Source organism: Ambystoma mexicanum, chromosome 4p, assembly GCF_040938575.1.
Source record: "Ambystoma mexicanum isolate Mex_15411 chromosome 4p, UKY_AmexF1_1, whole genome shotgun sequence".
Taxonomy (NCBI): domain Eukaryota; kingdom Metazoa; phylum Chordata; class Amphibia; order Caudata; family Ambystomatidae; genus Ambystoma; species Ambystoma mexicanum.
The window spans coordinates 883,158,882-883,174,613 of NC_090927.1; positions in this window are offsets into that span (position 1 = coordinate 883,158,882).

The following is a 15,732-nucleotide window of genomic DNA, read 5'->3' on the forward strand; positions in this document are numbered from 1 at the left end:
TATATGTGCATTTATTTATTTATTTATTTATATATTTATATTATATATTTTTACATATATTACAGTGTTTATGTGCCATCATAACAATCAACTTTTTTTTAACTTCTTTGTCACTGCCTCCTGATTACACCCATTTATTTTCTCAAGGGACTCTATCCGTTTCCACATGCTCAAGCTGCCTGATCTCATGTCTGGGATGGCATGGTTTGATTTGATTTACATGGACAAACTGCTCTATTGCTGTTTCACCTTCATTTTTCAAAATTTTATACACTACAGGAGAGACTTTATCTATAATTCGAAATGGCCCCTGCCAGGCTGCCAGAAATTTAGAATTTTTCTGTTTACTTTTTCCAAAATGAAACTTGTACACCTGATCCCCTACATTGTATTCCTTTACTGATGTCTTTTTGTCATAATATGACTTAGCACTGTCAGCAGCTCTTTCCAGATTTCTCTGCACAAAAGCAAATGCATGTTGCAAATGCCTCCTCAGTTCATCAATATATTCATGAACTGTGGATGCACTCACTAGAGTTTGCTCATGTGTTCTGTATAGTAGGTGTTGTGGTAACACCATTTTCCTACCTGTTAAGACCTCATGGGGGCTAACACCTGTTGCTTTGGCAGGAGTCGACCTGATTGCCATCAAAACCAATGGTAAACGCAAATCCCAGCTGGAACCTGCTTCTGCCACAAATTTCTTTAAAATATCCACAACAGACCTATTGCTTCTTTCAACTGTACCTGAAGACGCCGCCCGATATGCGATATGTAGTTTCCTTTTCACACCTAGTATTTGCCATACCTTACTCATTAGAGTACTTGTGAAATGACTTCCTCTGTCTGACTCAATTCTTTGTGGCAACCCAAACCTTGAGAACACATGGTTCACCAGCAATGTGGCTGCTGTTTGCGCACTACAATCTGGTGCAGGAATGCACTCAATCCACTTTGACATCAAACATACCACACTCAAAATATAGCGGTGTCCCCTGCTTGACCTTTTTAAAGGACCTACATAGTCTATTTGCAAATCTGACCATGGGAGAGTTAGGCCTCTTTTCATCAATGGTGCTCTATGCATTGGTGAAGCAGGTTTAAATTGGGCGCATACTAGACATCCTCTAGTATATAATTCCACATCTTGGGACATATGTGGCCAGTAAGCATAATCTTTTAGTATTTCTAATGTCTTTTGTGAACCTCTATGGCCTGCAGTTATGGCATCATGTGCATGGTGTAGCATTAGTCCTCTGAATGAAAGGGGTACTACCCACTGTATTTGCCCTGTTATGGACTCTCTAATCATGAGCCCATCCTGTAATCTAATTCGTGTTTTGTTCTTTAATAACACCCTCAACTCTTCTTTTCCCATACAATCATTTTCTGTTAAAGGATTTTGTTCAGGATCTATCAAATGATTATAATAGATTCCCAAAATTTGATCATTCTTTTGTGCCTCAATCAAATCTTGGTCTGGCGTGTCATGACTCCACTGCACCACCGGTTGATCTACCTCCTTTGGTGCTTTAGAACGTGTGACTGCATCAATTTGTATTTCACCCATTAAATAATCAATAGGTAGCAATTCTCCCATCACAGCCCCAATCTTAGCCAGATGGTCTGCCTTATCATTTCCCTCCTTATCCTCTCCTGGTGTTTTTAAATGCCCACGAATTTTTCTCCAGTATATTGTTAAATTATTTTCTGACACCAATTTGTCTATGGCTTGTATCATTTTTCCATGTTTAAGTGGCTTTTTGTTGTATGTAACCATGCCTCTTGCTTTCCAACCAGGCAAATACTCCACAAAGCTATTCCGTGCATAGTCAGAATCAGTCACCAGGACAATTTCACTGAACTTTTTATCAACTGCAGTAGCAATTGCTTTATAGATGGCTGCCAATTCCGCCACCTGACTGCTCCTATCTCCAATCCTCATCCCTATACTAGGAACGCCTTCACATTTCAACCAGACATTTCCTATTCCTGCCACTAATTGTTTATTACTGTCATTTTCAATGTGAAAAGCACAACCATCCACATATACAGTTGGCAAATCCTTGCATGTTTTTTCATCAAAAGCTTTGTGTGGTGATTGTTCAAATTCCTGTAAACCAGCTTCCACATCCATTTCATTTGTTATTTGTTCAGCTGCACAGTCATGTAAGTCAGCTAACCCTTGAGCAATTGGGCTCTTTTTATTTTGTCCATATCTTACTTCTACGGGAAAACCTTGTAATGCCAGCATCCATGAAGTGATTCTGGATTGTGCTAGATTGCCTGATCTAATTCTTTTACTCTCTAAAAATTGCAAAGGTTGATGATTTGTTTCAATAATCACCTTTTCTCCCTGAACAATGGGGCGGAAATGTTGTAGCGCCCACACAGTGGTTAATAGGGCCTTTTCGCATTCATTAAATTTCATTTCAACTTGGGAAAATGCCTTACTTGCATATGCAATGGTTTTGTGATTCAAATCGTGTTTTTGTGATAACACTGCTGACATACAATGTTCAGAAAAGCCTATTTCTATAAAGAAATCCCTGTCCTTTATGGGGTATGCTAAACATGGTGCCTTTACAAGACATTCCTTCAATCTAGCCACTGCATCAGACTGCTCTCTTTCCCATCTCCAGGGAGTATTTAGTTTAAGCAGTTTAGTCAATGGTTGAGTGATTTCTGCATAATTCTCAATGAACTTTCTGTTATAGCCTGTCATCCCTAATAAACTTTTTACTCCTTTCTCATTTTTAGGATCTTTTAATCTTTGTATGGCCTCTATTTTCTTCCTTTGTGGATTTAGCCCATGTTCAGTCACTTCATGCCCTAGAAAGTTCACTTTTTTCTTGCACCATTGTGCTTTTTGCAAAGATACTTTGGCGCCTGCTTTCTGCAATTGGCCAAGCACATGTCTTATTTCATCAAAATGGCTTTTAAGGTTTTCATTTTTTATCAAGACATCATCCACATAAACTATTGTCCCTCTTTCCGCTGCATCCGGCATGGCCTTTCTCAAAAATATGCCAAATTCACTCCCACTATTGATGTACCCGAACGGAGCTCTAAGCCAGGCATATTGAGTCCTGTCAAATGTAAAGGAAAATAGGTGTTGTATCTCCTCTGCCAATGGCACACACCAATATCCAGATGTGAGATCTAACGTGGTAAATACATTTGAACCATGTATCTGAGCTAGGCCCTGATCAATGAATGGTAGTGGCCATCTAGATACTGGTACTCTTTTATTTAACTCTCTTAAGTCTGCACACAGCCGCCATTGACCATTTGGCTTTAACACACCTAAAATAGGCGTATTGGATGTGCTATGAATGGGCCTAATTATTCCCCGTGATTCCAAATTTTTAATAATCTCTGCCAATGATTCTAAACATGCCAGCGGTAGTCTATACTGGCGTACAAACACTGGATTTCTGCTACAACCTTCTGGTAGTGTGGCCACATGTAAATCAGTTAAACCACAATCATAAGCATCTTTTGCAAATACATCCTTAAACTCCATAAATATTTCCCTCAGATTGCGTCGATCCTCATCGCTGTCACATGCATCCGCTAAGGAGATCTGCTCTTCTACCATTCTGGAAAATTCTGGAAACTCTTCTGGTAAAGGAATCTCAGCGCTTTCCTCTAACTGTGTGGCTGTGTCTTTTTGTAGAGCTGCCACTTTCAAATATTTTGGCAGATCAGCTTCCACTTCAATGGGCTGATTTCCTGTTTCATTTTCATTTAAATTAAATATTATGCAATCCTCTTGATGGCAGCACACTGTCTCATTTGAATCATAAGGATACACAGAATGAATTTTAAATATTCCTTTGGGCTGAGAGTCCAGGTGTTCTGGCAACTCGCCCTTGGCATCTACATATTTTTCAGGAATATTCCCAATCACCATGTTATTTAAATCTGCCGTATAATGTGATTTTTGTATGGCCATTCCTAATGGGGAGTTTTCCTCTAAATGAATGTCCTGACAACCTTTATTATTTACCATGATTTTTACAGATCCTTCACCAATGTCTACCAATGGAATGTATTCATAATCCAGGCCTTGCTGTTTTATGGATTCATTCAGGCATACAAATGCATCAGAGCCTTTCATCTGCTGTCCATTTTTGCATTTCAGTGTTATTGCAAACTGTTTTGTAAATGCAGGAACAATAGTATTTTTCCTCATCTGTAATTCGACTGCATAAGGAACTAGTTGTGCACAATGATAAGCCCTTCTTTTGTCTTCAAATTCAGGCGCCGGCCCACCTAGGCGTGACCATATTTTTTGATTAAGGAAATCTAACACCATACACATTCTGTGCATGATGTCATTGCCCATGTAAAATTCATTTTGTGCTCCACTCACTATCCATACATTATGGTAAATTGTTTTCTGCCCAATGCTAATTTTAAGCATGCATCTGCCTGTAATTCGGTTTTCAAAGTCTGGACTGTCCAACCCAGAAACATATTGGTTTTTAATCCTAAATTTCGGGATTTCTTCCCTCTCCATAATTTTTTGCAACAATTTCTCATTAATGAAACTCCTTTCATGTTCAAGCGCTAAAGTGGCTTTTATTGTTTTAAGATAATCATTTATACCAACGTGAACCCATGGTTGCTCATCTTCCATGTGTATCTCTGCCAGAGTGGTAATGTGTTTTTCTGAATCTGTTTTAGGAACAATATTCTGTTTGCATGTATTCTCTTTTAAGTAAAAACGTAATGTGTGCTCATCTATAGCAGTCTGCCAATCTTTCCTTGGGTCCAAGTATATTTGTACAGGTAGTTTTTCATTGTCGCTCTGATCTTTGTCTTGACACATTAATATAACAGTGACACTAGGTATGCAGCTATTCTGGAGATATACCTCCACAGTATCATTTGTTTTGGCAACGGTGTGACATTCTTTTATATTGCTGTTTTGTGATTTTAGTTTCTTAGGCCTCAATGGTTTTTTGGTTAAGGACCACAGCACTCCATTCACCCCATCTATGAGAGGAGACAATCTTTTCAGGCAATCTGTCCCCATCAGAAATGGAATTTCACAAATAGATGTGATCAATACCTCTTGTTTCATTCTGTGCTTTCCTATTTTTATGTCAACCTCAGTTACACCTATGATGGGCACCTCCTCCCCATTAAAGTTATGCACTGGGCCTTGATTTGCCTTCACTGTGATCTGACTCTGTGGAGGCCTCCCTTCATTGATACTCTTTACCAGCTCCTTGGACATAATTGTGGCCTGTGCGCCAGTGTCAATCATAGCAAAGGTGTGGCATTTTTCTTCTACAGTGATGGGTGCATAATATCTGTCCACAACTTCCTCTAATACACATAAGAAATGTGAATTCTTACTGATTTCAGGGCTCACCTTTCTCAGGTCTTTTTCACTTTTGGCTAAGCACATTGGTAAATGAAAAGACATTTTTCCCTCCTTTTTACCCATTTCTGTGCGAGGTATTTTATTCATTTCTCCATGTTCAGAGGTTTTTTGGAGTGTGGCCACCGTTCGCCCATCCATCTGGGTAACATCAGAGACCACATTACAACCTTCCAACTGAACATGTGTAACAACATCATTCAGCAATTTGTCATTTTTTAATTCTGTGCATTTGTGATCATTTAGTGTAATACCAGCCCTTTCAGCCTCTTCAAAAATATGTGGCTCAAAGAATTTTTCAGGTGATTGACTTGTACCCTCCTTGTGAGTATTTCCTTTTTCTGTCTGTGTTTGGTCATTGTTTTGCTTGCCCAGGGAAGGAGCTATGGCATCCCCACTTACTCCCTGTTCACTGGTATTCCCCATGCATGAGTCATTTTTCTTAAATCTGTCCCTTTGTTCTTTTGGAATCCCTAATGTTTCTTTTTCATTTGTGCAAATCTTTACTGTTTTATTTAGCTCTAAGTTAAACCGTACCTCTTTTTTAGAAGTATTTACACTTTCTATCACAATTTCATTTACTGGTACTTTCATTTTTAATCCATTAGTCATCTCAGAGTCGTTATGCAAAGTTATATCAGAGCAATCTGTCATTTTGGCACTGCAGTTATCATGAGTACTTAGTCACTTTTCGGAAGCCCCCCGGTCATTGCTATGGCCATCAGCCCCCTCTTTGGAAGGTTGTTTTTGCGCTGTATAGAGCTTTCCTATTTGCTCAGCTAACATTTTCACTTGGGCCTCAAGGCATTGGAACCTTTCCACCTCTCTAGGATCCTCTTTCTGTGGCCTAGGTCGATATTGGTTGTTTTCCCCCTGATTGGATCTATTCTGATACCTCTCAGGTGATTGATACCGGTTGGGATGGTTTCTGAACTCTTGATTCATTTGTGGAGGGGAGCGGGTTGCACCCATCCTTTGATTATAGTCCCCTGGTGGGGAATCATTGTACTGGCGTGGACTGTAGTTCACGTTTTGCCTCATGTCCTGTCTCTCAGATTGTGGGTACTGGCCCCTATGTTGATTTCCATTATCAGTAAATCGATCCACATATCGGGGCCTATCCTGATTACCATATATCATGGTGCTGGGATCAAATCTGCTCTGTGTCCCCAATGACTGGTAGGGACCATCATTTCTTTGATCTTGATTTTGTCTCTGGTTATTGTTCATACCTGCCATATCAGACCGGTATCTTACCCGGGGTCTATCTCCTAAATATCTAGGGCTGATGTAGCTCTCTCTATTACTAGGATCATGTGATTGGAACATTGGTACAGGAAATGGCGATCTTTGTTGATTACCCCTTTGTTCAGGTGTCACATTATTTTTACCTTGGCTTTGAGCAGACTCAAGGGACATTTTGGCTGACCTGATTTCCATTACTGTGGCTGAGGGTTCTTTAGATTTAGGCCTAGTATCTTTCATTTTATCACTTTCTCTACCCTGACAATAGAGTACCTCATATAGCTTTGTGCTTTGATGTACAATCCATTCAAGGGACTTGTCACGGTCAAATTCACGGACCAATTGGGATATGATGTCTTTCTGTAGCCCATAGAAGTATGCGGTTTTAAACTCATTGGAATTTGAGTCAAAAGATACATCAAAGCGAGAGAATGCTCTTTTTAAGTCTTGTAAAAATTGGCGAGGTGATGTATTAGGTCCAGCAGTAATAGTGTACGCGACTTTCTTTGCCTCCTGCAATGACTGAAAAGGAGAAAAATGACGCCTAATTTCTTTTTCAAACTCCAGCCATGTCATATTCTGCTGTTCATTTAATCCCCTTATGATGCTGGCCGTCGGGGCATCTAAAGTTAAATGAAAATATTGTCTGTACTGTTCCTTAGGTATCTGGAGCGCTTTAAAAATGTCATGCACCGCTTCTAAGTGATCCTCAATGCAGCATTCACCTCCCTTTTTAAATGGTTTGATCAGGGCTTTAATGGATTTCATTATTTTTATGGGGCTACTTGTTGCAATGCATGGAATTGCACTATTTTGTGATTCAATCCTGTTTTCAGGTGTATGAGATTGGTGGCTGCCCCCAATGGGAGTATCAAATCCCCCAAGGGCGCTGCAACCAAGTTCAGTCACCGGCCCAGTCACTGGGGCACTAGCTCTTTGGGCAGAGCTAGAATTCACCTCCACTCCATTGAATGTGGTACCCTGCCGCCTCTCCTGGGACCTGGGAATGCACATTTGCTGTTCTAAGTCCTTACACTTTTTAAGGAGTCTGTTGGCTTCATCATGCAAATAATTATTTTCATCACTCATTTTATTAATTGCCTCCTGCATATCGCACATTTGCATTTGGCATTCATTGAACTCTTTATTTCTCTTGTCTCTTTCTTGGATCATTTTAATCATTTCTTGTTCTGCACTCTGGAGATCACCTTCTTTTTCGCAATGTTCTTTTTGTAAAATCTGCATTTCTGAAACAACCTCATCTTTATCCTGCCTAATGTGATCCACTAAGGCTTTTAAGTGTGTCAATTCTTGCTCACTATCTTCAAATTGTTTCTTGCTTTTGGATAACTGAGTATCAAAGTCTCTGCATTTTAATTGCATGTCTTTTTGGCATACATCCAATTCTGCTCTCAACATTTCCTGATTTTTACTTGCCCCATCTAATTCAGTCTTTAACCTGTTAATTAGCTGAGTATCATTCTCTTGCATTCGCAGGGACTTGTTTAAAATAAACCATATTTTGCCGCATAGCCGTATTAAACAGTCTTTCTCTGCACTTTTATCGGCTGCATTCAATAATCTTGTAAGGCAGACCTGAATTATGCTGCCTTCTGCAAAAATATTGTCTAGTTTTTCTTTCTGCACCTCACCCTGAATGCGGTTACTCCATTCTAAGGTACTGTTCGAAGACCAATTCCCATGTGCAAATAACTTTGCCTCTAAATATTGCACTAGATCTGAGAATGTGGTTTCCCTTTGTGACATTCTGAAATTCGTTTTTAGTGGCACACTGCTATTATAAAATGGGTTCCCTTTAATGTGCAAATGGCAGTGTGAGACACACTTGCCACGCCCAGTAGGTACTCTGTGATCACTTTCCCGGCCAACGCACCATAAATATGTAGGGTATTTTGTGGAGATTTGGGGCCTGACGGTATTTTATTACCGCCGAAAAATAACTTAGCAATAATCACTCTTTGTATTCAGATTTGGCCATGTGCAACAATAATACAATGGACATGCATTATTTCAGCACCCAGACCTGCATATTTGGTATACGTGGTTGGTGGTATTTTGGTGAGCATAATTCCCTTGTTTTATTTGTGGCCCCAATGTCCAGAACCCCTTATCTTCGCTTAGATTTTTCGTGTGATCACTAGAGAGACCTCAGACCTGCATTCTAGGGATACCACAATTTCCAGTGATAGTGTTGGTGCGCCACCATGGGCAAACTCACTGACTTATTTACGACAGAGAGCTATATGTGGTAGTCTTGTGGTAATTTCCACTACCTTATATACGGTAGGGAGCTATGTTCAGAGAGTCTCTCTTCCCGTTGGCTCATGTACCTCCAACAAGTTATACTACAGTCACTCACAATTATTCATACTGATTCTGACATACACACATCTGTCTTAAAATGACCATTGCACTGTTTAAAAATCTCCCCACATCATTGGCATTGTAATGGTAAATAGAAAATAAACCACCCGTCTGTTTTCAAATATTTTCTGTATTATAAAAGTTGCATTTAGACATGATCTCATTCTTTACAGCAATAAAATGGAACAATCAAAGCATTTTCTATGACACACTGCAATTATAGTGGCGGAGAACAGAACTTAAATTGCAACATTAGCACTTGATTAAGACACGCACGGGACTTTCATTTTTCTACACTGACTGCATATTTCCGTGCACACACACAGCTCCCCCAGTTAGGTAATTACCTTATCTGTTCAGAGGCTTCTCTCTGTGAATGTGGCTCTCTTGGATTAACTCCAGCAAAAAGGAACGCTTGCCTTCTCAAGCCGGGGTCATTGCCTGGAATTCTCAGCTTTTTCAGATAGGAATGCCTCTGCCAGTGGAAAGGTTTTTCTTTCAGCTTTCCCCAGTCTCGACTGCAGCAGGACACCGGAATTTGCATTCAGTCAGGACCCCACAGCCAGGTCTTCTCCCCAGTAGTGCAGAAAGATGTCTGCCTGTCTTTTTCCCTGCTACTGCCCACTAAAACTTTCCTCTCAGCCCTCTTTATGACGTGTCCCAATGAAATCCATCATCTCTCATCCTCCTACTCTTCAACAATAGCTTCGCTTATACATTTGCAATTGTTGCAAATCTGACTTCCTCCTTCCTGCCGTTACTGTGCACAACAACACGGATAATCAGGCAGAGAAGAGAAGAAAAAAAAATCTGCACACTCATTTAAATGCCTAATTCTGCAGTAGAGAACACATTTTATTAGTGGGTTATATTAAAATAAGGTTTTATTAGTCAGGTTAATGGTTAATAGGTTAGCTGTTAATTTTCAAATGTGTCTCTAGCAATATAGGCATTTCAGGTGAAAAATAGTGTGCATTTTTAAATGAACACGTGTGCTTTTAACTGTAAAAATAGATTTGCATCTTATATGTTAAAATCGTTTTTTACTGAATAGTCTGTCTTTCCTTGTTAATCTGCTAACCCATATAGCAATGCACCGCACCCTTGTGGTGGTGGTGCTGCAAAAAAATGTTGCTACTTGTGCAGTAGCGCTGTACTCTGTGCTGTTTGCTAAATATCCTTACAGTTCTCTCAGCAAAAAGAGTATCTCAGAAAATCTCTGCTGGCACAACACACCCACCAAACTTTCCTGACCAATCCCTTTCAGTGCTTATTCTCATTTGCATGACTTCTAAACCCAAAAATCCCCGGATGTAACTCCCATTGTCCGGGAACTACCGCCATGTCCGCGGACATATCGTAACATGAACAGCCTTTCTACCATTTCCACTACACTCTCTCTGCCATTCCCTCATTGGATGTACCTCAAAAATCACATGACCATGCACCAATCACATTCAAGACCTCTACATCTCATCATAGATCAGCATTGCAAATGTACTCTGAATCTCTCTGAGTACAAGTGTCATATCATTGGCAAGCAGCATCTACCACAAATACTGTACAAGTCTTCAAGATTTCTACTTGCAGCTCCATGCATATCCATATGCATGAACACAAACTTCAGGTATGCATATTTTCTGTATAGTAGATGACATAGCTCTCAACCATTTTTGTTTTACAGGCGGGTGAAATCACCCGATTTTGTTTTTAGCGGGTGAGACACCCATTGGAATGAATGGGCGTGCAGGAGGCTTGGCGGGTGAGTCTGCCCTTTACAAGGCGTGTGACACCCGCCAAAAGCGTGTGAGTTGAGAGCTATGGTAGATGAACACATTTTCAAACAGACTTTTACCTTGTAAAATCTGTAAAATGAATTTACTGTACTTTTTTCAATTTCCTAAAATCAACTACCACTTATACACCTTTATACTTTTTACTTTCTTTATACACACACACTCAAATCGTGTTAAACTAACATTTTTTAAATGAAATATATAGACTACATATATTCAAACAAAATTGCATGCAAACACAATCTATGTTTAAACCTTCATAAAAATACTTATACAATTTCATATTTTTTGTTTTTATTTATTTATTTACTTAATTACTTTAAATTAGACATGACATTGAGGCGCTATTACCTAGAACAGTTTACTTACAGAAATAGTGGTATTCACTAATATATTATAAATTTCACAAGACATAGTAAAGATATTGTATTTTTGCTACAGTTAGTCATTCAATACAATTTGTTCATTAAGAACATATCATATGTACTGAACTGATGCAATGTATATTATGTAAATAAATTAGTTTAATGGTTTTACAGAAGGCACTGAGGATTTCAATTAAAAAAATCAATATCTAAATTAAAAACAGTGCTATATATAAACAAAGTTACTAATTTGAAGCTTTTACAGTTGCAGTGAAGACCAGTTTCCTGAAAAGAAGCAGCCGAATTCGAAGAAGAAAGAAAAACTAAGAAGTTACCTGTTAATTTAAAAAAAAAAGTAAGTAAAATATCACCATATTATTTATATTATATTTCAAATATACTATAACATTAATACCAGCTATTTTGGTTTCTTAAAATAGAGATTTTGTACCATTTTGTCCAAAAATTTCCATGTCGTAAACAGCGATTTACAACCAGAATGGCCCACAAATTTCTATTTTTGGACACACAAATTAACCAACTGAACCACTACAATTTTCATATTATAGAACAAACAACTGTTTTAATTGTATACATTACATTTACTATTTGTACTTTTCCACACCACTAGCTTACTTTTTTTTTGTCATCTGAACCCCAGTTTAGTGACACAGAAATTCAAGAATACCTATCCCTACTAGTTTTAGTTGCCAATGCACAATCACACACCATTACATACATCTTTATCATCTTACTCAAACACTCATGCACACAGCACACATACATTCCAGAACAACCCATATCTTCTTTATTTTTTTCAACAGACCCTAAAGAATGCCTACCAAAAGACAACTCCGTAGAAAGCAACGCAAAATTAGAGCAAATGAAAATAAAGGTATCCAACATAAGCATCCATCTCTAGCAGAATTTGTAAAAAAAGTTGAAACAAAACAGCTAATACAATCATTTAGTGAAACACAAGAAGTTTCAAGTACAACAACTTCGCTTCCTCTATCAAAATGTAAAACAAACCAAAAAACAATTAACAGAAAATCAGCTATCAGTACAGATAAAACTACTTCATCAAATTTTAATATAGTGCAAAGTAAGCATACCAAGAAAAGTATTTTAGCCAAAATATACTGTCACAAAGTCCTTCAAAATCTTATAAAAACAGGAGAGAAATCAGGTTCAAAGCTTAAAACCTATCGTAGGATATTAATCTTAGAAGCATTGATGGACAGTGCAATTCTTCTCAAAAGAAATGTATTTATTTTACTGTTAAACAAAATGAAACCACTAACAAAACTAATAACTAAATTACAAAAAAGACTTCTCAATAAGCGAAATGTCAACAGAAAGAACTGCTTAAGTATCTGCGGAGGTGAATGGAATCACACTACGAGCACAGAACCATATTTTAATGAAGAAGCATACAAACAAAAGCAAACGAATACAATTGCCATAAATAGCAGTGGTCGAGGTTATGAAAAAGTGAATAATACCATAATGGAACAAGAAGTACTCCCTACAAAAATATGCCCTGAAAACTTAGAATTACCCCTCCATTCAACTGAATCAGAACGTCTAGTGTACAAATGGCCATGCACGTCAATGTGTAACATTCCCAAAAAATGTTTCAAATCTTTACACCAATTCCTCAATAAATATGTAAAAAGCAAAGACAAAATCAAAATTAAATTACTGCAAAATATAGATACCTGTCCAGTGCGCAAGTACACAGGACTACAAGGACATTCATTGGCCTGCATTACAGGACCTACTTGTAAAACCACTTTCCATGATATCAAAAGGATATCAACACATCATTCAACTATAAGAAATCTAGTCTATAAACTGTACTATGCTAAAAGTCCTGCTTTAGCACTAGCAAAGTTAAATAACATCCTTCTACATGGTACAGCAAAAGACCTACTTGAAGAAATTTACTATATCCCGAAAAAATATTTTGAAAGTGAAAGCACAGAATGAAATAGCTTTAGACCAATTAAGCAACAATTCTACACATGGCAACCTTTTTTCTAAACACATACAAAAAAGAAATACTAAAATTTAAAAGTACATCAGCTGAAGTACCAAACCATGTATGTGTATGTTGCCGTAGAATGTTTTATAAAAGTAACACAAAAACTGTGGACCTATCATACAAAATAGAAGACAGTGAAGATTCTAAATGGTTTGAATTAGCTCTCTACCTTCTAGCAGAAAACAAATATGAAATAACTGAGCCATTAATACTTTGCAGTTATTGCACTACAAAACTTGACAACAACCAAACTCCTTCACGTTCTATCACAAATAATTTGGAATTATACCCAGTACCAAAACCTCTACAACAACTTAATTTATATGAGAGCATCATAATTCAAACAGTACACCCATTTCAAGCAATAATACGCCTTCAACCAAAAACAGCAAAATTACCTCCCTCTGAATTGGTAAAAGGCATTCGTGGAAAAGTAGTTTATTTACCATTAAATCTAAAAGAAAATGTGCATACTCTAGGAGTGCAACGTCCAATGCAGCAATCTTTAATTATATTAGTAAATGGAGAACCTACAAAAGACAAAAGAATATGGCAACAGCTGGTAGATTTATATAAAGTTAGACAAGCCTTCCAATATCTTAAAGAGAATAATGAATATTACAAAGAAATTAATATTGAAGAAAACTTGAAAGATACAACAGAAATAATTCAAGAAACACATGAAGCTGGTCAATTTGAGCTACTAGATCCTGCTACAATATCAAATACTTTAGACCAGTATACAATTCATCCTTTGCACTGTAATGACACCATACAAGATGTACTGGAAACTTACCAAATGCGTCAAACAAAAGGATCGCCAATCAGTATATGGGAAAAAAGTATAGAAGCACATGCTTTTCCTCTACTCTTTCCAACTGGCAAAGGAGGAAGGTATGATGATAGACCTATTCAAATATCAGCTTCAGAATACCGCTCATTACGGATGTATTCTGAAGATCCCAGATTTAGACAAAATGTGGAATACATATTCCACCTACTCTTTGAAAGTGAACTAGCAACTTTATGTTACGGAGTTGCACACATATTAAAATCAGGATCACACTTTCAAAATATGACAGCTACACAATTATTAGAGAAAGTGCAACAAAAGGATGAGGTTTTACAATCAATTATTACAAATCTATTAGCAAATATGCGTGGTACTAAAGAGTACTGGTTTCGACGTCATAGAGATGTACGTTGTATGATCAGAAACCTTGGCCCACCCACTTGGTTTGTTACATTAAGTTGTGCAGAATATGCATGGGAAGATTTACATGATTTCCTACGCATATCAAATAAAAACAAAACAAATATAGATATTCTAACACCTGGAGAACTTTGTTCTTTGGATCCTGTTAATGTTTCAAGATATTTTCACCATCGCTTCATTGCTATGCTACATTTTATTTGTAATAAAACTGTTCCTCCCCTTGGAGAAGTGCAACACTTCTTTTGGAGAAAAGAATACCAAGCCAGAGGAGCCCCACATATCCACGTGCTTTTATGGATTAAAGATGCTCGTAAATTTGGTCAAGACAGTGATGCCACTGTTTTACAGTTTATTGAAAAATATGTCACTTGTCAAATTCCATCAGAAGCCACAAATAGTGATCTTTGTGCACAAATTTTACAATTTCAAAGACACAAATCTGGAAAATATTGTCGTCGCAAATACAAAAACAAAGGCAAATACTACACCAAATACCGATTTGGTTTCCCTAGACCAGTTACAAATACAGGTCAAGTAAACAACCTCATGTCTTCAGTTAGACATACTGTTAAAGGAAAGTCACCTAAAAATACATATTACATAAAAAGAAAAGAAGAAGAAAAATATATCAATGATTATAATGCAATCATTGCCCACTTATGGAATGCAAACATAGATGTGCAGTACATTGCAGACAATTCTACTGCAGTTGCACGATATGTCACAGCATACTTAACTAAAGCAGAAAAGACAGAGCTCCAAGACCTCTGGAATGACCTGTCATCAGATAAAACAGTATCTCAGAAATTATACAGCTTGGGCATAAAAATGCTCACCCATAGAGAATGTGGATCTTATGAAGCAGCTGATTATTTAACTGGTACTTCATTGTATGGTAAATCTGAAAATATAGTATGGCTAAGTCTTGGTCCAGCTAAATCTAGAAAAAGAGTTCTAAAATCATATGAAGATATAGAAATAATAGCCAAACATGATCCCAACAGCCACGACATTTTAAAAAACAATTTATTGGACACAAACTACACAAACAGAAGTAATACTTTGGAAAACATGTGTCTATACCAAATAGCCCAAAACTACACATACAAAAATAATATGAAACCCGATGAAAAAAAAGGTAAATATAGAGTGACATACTGTGAAGGCAGCTTAGTTAAACTCACTAAACCAAATTTAATTAATCATATCAAATTGTCATTGAAGACTCCTCAACATAAAGAAGTATATTACATGTCCCTGCTACAACTCTTCAAACCATGGAG